Source organism: Schistocerca cancellata, chromosome 1 (genome assembly GCF_023864275.1).
Source record: "Schistocerca cancellata isolate TAMUIC-IGC-003103 chromosome 1, iqSchCanc2.1, whole genome shotgun sequence".
In the NCBI taxonomy this organism is placed as follows: domain Eukaryota; kingdom Metazoa; phylum Arthropoda; class Insecta; order Orthoptera; family Acrididae; genus Schistocerca; species Schistocerca cancellata.
This window is the reverse complement of record NC_064626.1, coordinates 186256758-186264185: the sequence shown is the minus strand read 5'-3', so window position 1 is coordinate 186264185 and position 7428 is coordinate 186256758. Positions and strand designations below refer to the sequence as shown.

General features: G+C 42.1%; 1 non-coding gene across 1 annotated transcript; it reads left to right on the top strand.

Annotated features, from left to right (window-relative positions):
• Positions 1-223: 223 nt before the first annotated feature.
• Positions 224-298, top strand: Trnas-uga (transfer RNA serine (anticodon UGA)). Its single transcript has one exon. It is a non-coding gene; the product is annotated as a tRNA-Ser (tRNA).
• Positions 299-7428: the final 7130 nt, after the last annotated feature.

Here is a 7428-nt window from a genome sequence, read left to right as displayed (position 1 = left end):
CCTTTGCCTTTCGCGGGCAAGTGCTCTACCAACTGAGCTACCGAAGCACGACTCACGCCCGGTACTCACAGCTTTACTTCTGCCAGTACCTCGTCTCCTACCTTCCAAACTTTCTTTCAGGAGTGCTAGTTCTGCAAGGTTCGCAGGAGAGCTTCTGTAAAGTTTGGAAGGTAGGAGACGAGGTACTGGCAGAAGTAAAGCTGTGAGTACCGGGCGTGAGTCGTGCTTCGGTAGCTCAGTTGGTAGAGCACTTGCCCGTGAAAGGCAAAGGTCCCGAGTTCGAGTCTCGGTCGGGCACACAGTTTTAATCTGCCAGGAAGTTTCAAGTTTCTACGTATCATTTGTCTACTGTTTGTATAGTCAAAATTCTTAATATTATTTGCTATCTCTCTGGTTAGACACAGCTTGGACAGGCTACTCAGACAAACGCTCATTCCCTGGATACGAGGTAAGAGACAACGTTCCTTTGCAGCGGAAGTACGACTCCGGTAAATCCTGTGTGATTTTATTCCAGTTTTCATTAATAATATCAATATAAATTTCCACATCCGATTAATCTTCTCTACAGAGACACCTTACGAAAAAACAATGTTCTCACTTGTTTGCAGAGTGTATCAACATGGAAATACCTAAATGCGCAACATATCCGAACTTTTAATTTCATGATGTACATTAAAATGACGGAATTAAGGTCTCGATTTTGTGGAATTTATTTTGTGTACGATAAACATAGCAGTATTTCAAACGAATTCCCATCGCGAAGCACGACAGCGGAATTTCTGTTACAAAATATTCGCTAGCGAAACGATATTGACGAGAACAATAAATTACATAGTGGCCATTATACCAGTCATCGGTACACATTAAATGTCACCGGTGCAGTAGCTGCACTGAACCACTGAGATGAAAGACACTGAACCACTGAGGGGAAAGATACATATCTCTGGCAATCAACTGTAACTCACTTAGCAGAGACAGTGATGGTCTTTTTGTGGTTAAAATTCCGACTTTGTTTCAGAGCAACTGTCAATAACTATGACTTATGAATCCCATTTACCAGCTGTAAGGCAAGTTAATGCGATCTGTTCAGTTTCGTGGTTAACAGCAGGGTTTGAGTTGCTCGTATTGGCGTGTTTTGCTATCGATTAGGAATTCCCTTGAGCAATTGTATCTCTGCTGTCGCATTAGAATGATTTCTTACAAAAGGACGAAGAGGAAAACAGAATAAAGTGACCATTTCTTTACGGTTGTCGTCCATACCATAGTATAGACGTGACAGTCCTGCTCATGTTTGTTATGCACTGCGACAGCAGCGCGCCAAGTGGTCAGTAAGCTACATTGATGAACACGACCTTCGATGAATGACAATACTGTTGTTCATATTGATCTGTAATATGGTTTTACAAAAGAGAGCGTATATAGCGGAATGAACTGCAGCAATAACGAAAAGAAAAAGTCACATTATTCATTCTTAAGTTTCCCAAGAATCCTGAGGATTTCAAATATCACATGACAGGGCTCTTTAGTTACGGTTGTATTGCAGCCTACAGACATAAAAATCATGGATGCTTGTTGTTCTGCAGTGTGTAAAATACGTTACAGGTCATTTTCTATATGCACATAATGTTATTTAGCCAAATCGTTATTCACGTGTATAACCCATCGTCAGTGGCATCTTATTTAGAGAACAATAAACAACTGAATGTGCATCGATATCTACACCATGACAATTCTAAAGGTAAGAGCAGAAAAACCTGTCTGCTTACATTATGTATCTCTACATCAGTGACATGCATGACAGCTATAAATTTCTTGTGGTGTTCAGTTTCATGCCAACTAGGAACCAAACAAACACGTAGATACCTAGAATCCAATTACAACTGTGTCTATGTAAATATGTCTGTAGCACCACTTTTCGAAAGCTTCTATTATCTTCTTGTCCAAACTATTTATCGTCCATGTTTCACTTCCATACATGTCTACACTCCATACAAGTACTTCCAGAAACGACTTCCTGACACTTAAATCTACACTCGATGTTAACAAATTTCTCTTCTTCGGAAACGCTTTCCTTGCCATTGCCAGTCTACATTTTATATCCTCTCTACTTCGACCATCATCAGTTATTTTGCTCCCCAAATAGCAAAACTCCTTTCCTACTTTAAGTGTCTCATTTCCTAATCTAATTCCCTCAGCATCACCCGACTTAATTCGACTACATTCCATTATCGTCGTTTTGCTTTTGTTGATGTTCATCTTATATCCTCCTTTCAAGACACTGTCCATTCCGTTCAACTGCTCTTCCAGGTCCTTTGCTGTCTCTGCTAGAATTACAATGTCATCGGTGAACCTCAAAGTTTTTATTTCTTCTCCTTGGATATTAATACCCACTTCGAATTTTTCTTTTGTTTCCTTTACTGCTTGCTCAATATACAAATTGAATAACATCGGCCCGCATCTCGTGGTCGTGCGGTAGCGTTCTCGCTTCCCACGCCCGGGTTCCCGGGTTCGATTCCCGGCGGGGTCAGGGATTTTCTCTGCCTCGTGATGGCTGGGTGTTGTGTGCTGTCCTTAGGTTAGTTAGGTTTAAGTAGTTCTAAGTTCTAGGGGACTGATGACCATAGATGTTAAGTCCCATAGTGCTCAGAGCCATTTTTTTGAATAACATCGGGGAGAGGCTACAACCCTGTCTCACTCCCTTCCCAACCACTGCTTCCCTTTCACGCCCCTCGACTCTTATAACTGCCATCTGGTTTCTGTACAAATTGTAAATAGCCTTTCGCTCCCTGTATTTTACCCCTGCCACCTTTAGAATTTGAAAGAATGTATTCCAGTCAACATTGTCAAAAGCTTTCTCTAAGTCCACAAATGGTAGAAACGTAGGTTTGCCTTTCCTTAATCTTTCTTCTAAGATAGGGCGTAAGGTCAGTATTGCCTCACGTGTTCCAGCATTTCTACGGAATCCAAACTGATCTTCCCCGAGGTCGGCTTCTACTAGTTTTTCCATTCGTCTGTAAAGAATTCGCGTTAGTATTTTGCAGCTGTGACTTATTAAACTGATAGTTCGATAATTTTCACATCTGTCGACACCTGCTTTTTTTGGGATTGGAATTATTATATTCTTCTTGACGTCTGAGGGTATTTCGCCTGTCTCATACACCTTGCTCACCAGATGGTAGAGTTTTGTCACGACTGGCTCTCCCAAGGCCATCAATAGTTCTAATGGAATGTTGTCTACTCCCAGGGCCTTGTTTCGACTCAGGTCTTTCAGTGCTCTGTCAAACTCTTCACGCATTATCGTATCTCCCATTTCATCTTCATCTATATCCTCTTCCATTTCCATAATATTGTCCTCAAGTACATCGCCCTTGTATAGACCCTTTATATACTCCTTCCACCTTTCTGCTTTCCCTTCTTTGCTTAGAACTGGGTTTCCATCTGAGCTCTTGATATTCACACAAGTGTTTCTCTTTTCTCCAAAGGTCTCTTTAATTTTCCTGTAGGCAGTATCTATCTTACCCCTACTGATATGCCCCTCTACATCCCTACATTTGTCCTCTAGCCATCCCTGCTTAGCCGTTTTGCACTTCCTGTCGATCTCATTTTTGAGACGTCTTTATTCCTTTTTGCCTGCTTCATTTACTGCATTTTTAGTTTTCTCCTTTCATCAATTAAGTTCAATATTTCTTCTGTTACCCAAGGAGTCCTACTAGGCCTCGTCTTTTTACCTACTTGATCCTCTGCTGCCTTCACTACTTCATCCCTCAGAGCTACCCATTCTTCTTCTACTGTACTTCTTTCCCCCATTCCTCTCAATTGTTCCCTTATGCTCTCCCTGAAACTCTGTACAACCTCTGGTTCTTTCAGTTTATCCAGGTCCCATCTCCTTAAATTCCCACCTTTTTGCAGTTTCTTCAGTTTTAATCTACAGTTCATAACCAATAGATTGTGGTCAGATTCCACATCTGACCCTGGAAATGTCTTACAATTTAAAACCTGTTTCCTAAATCTCTGTCTTACCATTATATAATTTATCTGATACCTTCTAGTATCTCCAGGATTCTTCCATGTATACAACCTTCTTTCATGATTCTTGAACCAAGTGTTAGCTATGATTAAGTTATGCTCTGTGCAAAATCTACCAGACGGCTTTCTCTTTTATTTCTTAGCCCCAATCCATATTCACCTACTACGTTTCCTTCTCTCCATTTTCCTACTCTCGAATTCCAGTCACACATGACTATTAAATTGTCGTCTCCCTTCACTACCTGAATAATTTCTTTTATCTCATCATACATTTCACCAATTTTTTCATCATCTGCAGAGCTAGTTGGCATATAAACTTGTACTACTGTAGTAGGTCTGGGCTTCATGTCTATCTTGGCCTCAATAATGCGTTCACTATGCTGTTTGTAGTAGCTTACCCGCACTCCTATTTTTTTATTCATTACTAAACCTACTCCTGCATTACCCCAATTTGATTTTTTGTTTATAACCCTGTATTCGCCCGACCAAAAGTCTTGTTCTTCCTGCCACCGAACTTCACTAATTCCCACTATATCTAACTTTAACCTATCCATTTCCCTTTTCAGATTTTCTAATCTACCTGCTAGGTTAATGGATCTGACATTCCGCGCTCCGATCCGTAGAATGCCAGTTTTCTTTTTCCTGATAACGACGTCCTCCTGAGTAGTCCCCGCCCGGAGATCCGAATGGGGGACTATTTTACCTCCAGAATATTTTACCCAAGAGGACGCCATCATCATTTATCCATACAGTAAAGCTGCATGCCCTCGGGAAAAATTACGGCCGTAGTTTCCCCATGCTTTCAGCCGTTCGCAGTACCAGCACAGCAAGGCCGTTTTGCTTAATGTTGCAAGGCCAGGTCAGTCAATCATCCACACTGTTGCCCCTGCAACTACCGAAAAGGCTGCTGCCCCTCTTCAGGAACACACGTTTGTCTGGCCTCTCAACAGATACCCCTCCGTTGTGGTTGCACCTACGGTACAGCCATCTGTATCGCTGAGGCACGCAAGCCTCCCCACCAACGGCAAGGTCCATGGTTCATGGGGAAGACATCTGATGTAACTGTTATATAATGTAAATATGGAACTAGCAGATAGGCCACAGAGTCTATATTATAAGTCTGTTATCATTTTTGAGATCATACATATAGGGTGATACAGGCGTCCCTAGCGATGGGTTTTGTGAAACCACAAATGACTTCAAATACCACATGCAATGTTTCCAAATTCTCTCGGTCGCTACGTGCAAACTATTAATCCCAAAGCAAAAATTAATGGGGCCTTTTTGTAGGAAATTTAATGTAGTTAAGTTTTGTACCAGAACACATTTTCGCTGGGGGCCGTATTTTTCGAATTATTCAAGAAAAACTACAAAAGTGACCTCCATATGCGTTTTTCTTGAACAACTCGAAAACTGTGACCTCCAGGAAAAACATATCGCAGTACAAAATACAAGTCCATTAAATTTTCTAAAAAAAAGGCTCTGTTCATTTTTTCATCTGGAGAAGTGTGATAGGTCCGCTGTTGTTTTCTATCTACATAAATGATCTTTTGGATAGGGTGGATATCAACGTGCAGCTGTTTGCTGATGATGCTGTGGTGTACAGGAAGGTGTCGTCTTTGAGTGACTGTAGGAGGATACAAGGTGACTTGGACAAGATTTGTCATTGGAGTAAAGAATGGCAGCTAACTCTAAATATAGATAAATGTAAATTAATGCACATGAATAGGAAAAAGAATCCCGTAATGTTTGAATACTCCATTAGTAGTGTAGTGCTTGACACAGTCACGTCGATTAAATGTTTGGGCATAACATTGCAGAGCGATATGAAGTGGGACAAGCATGTAATGGCAGTTGTGAGGAAGGCGGATAGTCGTCTTCGGTTCATTGGTAGAATTTTGGGAAGATGTGATTCATCTGTAAAGGAGACCGCTTATAAAAAACTAATACAACATATTCTTGAGTACTGCTCGAGCGTTTGGGATCCCTATCAGTTCGGATTAAGGGAAGACATAGAAGCAATTCAGAGGCGCGCTGCTAGATTTGTTACTGGTAGGTTTGATCATCACGCGAGTGTTACGGAAATGCTTCAGGAACTCGGGTGGGAGTCTCTAGAGGAAAGGAGGCGTTCTTTTCGTGAATCGCTACTGAGGAAACTTAGAGAACCAGCATTTGAGGCTGACTGCAGTACAATTTTACTGCCGCCAACTTATATTTCGCGGAAAGACCACAAAGAGAGATTAGGGCTCGTACAGAGGCATATAGGCAGTCATTTTTCCATCGTTCTGTTTGGGAGTGGAACAGGGAGAGAATATGCTAGTTGTGGTACGAGGTACCCTCCGCCATGCACCGTATCGTGGATTGCGGAGTATGTATGTAGATGTAGATGTAGAAGGCATTGCGGGTTGCATAAAACCCATTGGTAGGTGCAGCTGAATCACACTCTATGTGCATACGTGAAATGCATTTATAAATGTAAGATATCATGGATGGACAACTTGTATGTAAGGGTAGAACAAACAAAAAGTATAAAATTGTAAAAAGATATATACAAAGTATACTTGAAAATAGAGACAGCATTGGTCGTATATTTTTTACTATCGCAAAATCGATTTTCTGTCACTGAGTGACCATCTTCAGTGCTATATTGTATAAGTTAAATTAGGATGCACTGTTGTCACTAAGCTTACGGCAATCACATAGACTCTATGACATGACATAGACATGAGTCTATGTGATTGCCGTAAGCTTAGTGACAACAGTGCATCCTAATTTAAGTTATACAATATAGCACTGAAGATGGTCACTCAGTGACAGAAAATCGATTTTGCGATAGTAAAAAATATACGACCAATGCTGTCTCTTTTTTCAAGTATACCTGTTATCTGGTCGTAGTGCACAAGACAACATGGAGTCGCCAATCAATATACAAAGTAAATACTGATGTTAATTGTGCTGTGTTGAGCCGTTGTGCTTACTCAACCAGGAACCAACAACAAACATGGGGTATGTGGGCACGGACCTCGCCGGGGACAACTCTTCAGGCGAAAGACGAGGTATCGCCGTGCTTCGCCCGGCCACCAGGCGGCAACCCAAGCGCCGTCAGAGGTCACTGGCCCCGCGGACCTCTTCTCCTCCACGGACCATGTGACCCACATCAGCACCTGCAGTTGCCTGGCGCCCGCGCAATATTTAGGGCTGCGCCCGGACTAACTCTAGCCGTTCGCTCCGAGTGAGTTAACGGGTCCAGGCGCCCACTGCGAAAGCATTCTCACAACCAGGATGTCACTATGGCGCCGACACTAAGATTACAACACCGCCCGTGTCGACCTTCGCCTCCAGAAGCTGCCAACTATGGATCTACACGATTTGTAGCATCTAAACAGAAAAGACGTGGCCTCC